The sequence below is a fragment of the Cherax quadricarinatus genome, chromosome 1 (genome assembly GCF_038502225.1).
Source record: "Cherax quadricarinatus isolate ZL_2023a chromosome 1, ASM3850222v1, whole genome shotgun sequence".
Taxonomy (NCBI): domain Eukaryota; kingdom Metazoa; phylum Arthropoda; class Malacostraca; order Decapoda; family Parastacidae; genus Cherax; species Cherax quadricarinatus.
In genome coordinates, this window is record NC_091292.1 from 5,031,047 (window position 1) to 5,032,187 (window position 1,141).

The window sequence follows — 1,141 nt, forward strand, 5'->3', positions numbered from 1 at the left end:
CTAACTTCAAGGAATCTAAATATTTACTTTAGGAAAATAGTACCAGCAGGTGTAAGGAGACTCGTCCACAGGTCTCACGCAACTTGGGAATCGAAAAGGGTCATGTCAGCTGTAAGGTCTCCCACTTAGTTACTATTAAGCACTTGGCAAACTGAGATTAAAAGAGTCTAGCTGAGTGGGAATAATTACTTAAAGTGATATTCAAGAGTATAAACCAATTATAGGGAAAACCCCAGTTATCACTTACAATATTTATCTATTATCCCAAAATTCGAGTACTTAGGTAAAAGTATGCCATATATCATCTTTAACATATGGTCCCATGGTGTAATGGTTAGCACTTTGGACTCTGAATCCAAGAATCCGAGTTCGAGTCTCGGTGGGACCTAACGAGTTTTACATTGTCTCCGTCGACAGCGCCTTAGGTTGAAGGACAAAGGACCCGAGTTGGGTCCTCGGTCAAGTATAAAAGTACCTGGGTTGTAGATGACTGGTAACTGTGGCATCCTAGAGATGAGATTAAATGTCACCTGTTCATCATCACTCAAAAATCCTAAAATGTGATTAAAGTAAGCTATGTGATATATTGATAGACCTACACCTCTCAGTTTATATAATACAATCTTGATCATCCAAGGAGTTACCTATATACATCACTGTGTATATAGGTAAACTATAGTCGTGATTTACTTGTTGGCGATGGACCACAAAATATGCACTGGGAAGCGTAAAAGCCGTAGGATTTGTATAATGCTTAGGGAATAAAGAGCACAAATAACCCGCACGTAGAAGAGAGGAGCTTACGACGACGTTTCGGTTAGACTTGGACCATTTACAAAGTCACACGGGTTATTTGTGTATCGTTCCAGTCACTGTATTGTGCCTTTTTTGTGATTAATAGAGGGCACTCAGGTTTCATTTAAGGAAGGGAAAGTTAGCTGTAGTTCCTTATTCAAGAGTCTTTTACCCTTCCAATTAAAGTATTTTCGTGGAGCTTTATTTTAGCCTCTGAAGGTGTGTCCTTCCTTGCTTCACTCAGAGCAATATTTCTTGCCTTTCAGAGGGCAGTTTTTACTTTAGTCATTGTGCCCATAGCAATTCCAGCATGGCGGTATTGTTCCTACTCAATGTCTTTTGCATT

At 39.5% G+C, this 1,141-nt stretch overlaps 1 non-coding gene across 1 annotated transcript; it reads left to right on the forward strand.

The window, feature by feature from the left end:
- Positions 1 to 316: 316 nt before the first annotated feature.
- On the forward strand, positions 317 to 388 carry TRNAQ-CUG (transfer RNA glutamine (anticodon CUG)). Its single transcript has one exon. It is a non-coding gene; the product is annotated as a tRNA-Gln (tRNA).
- The last annotated feature ends 753 nt before the right edge of the window (positions 389 to 1,141 follow it).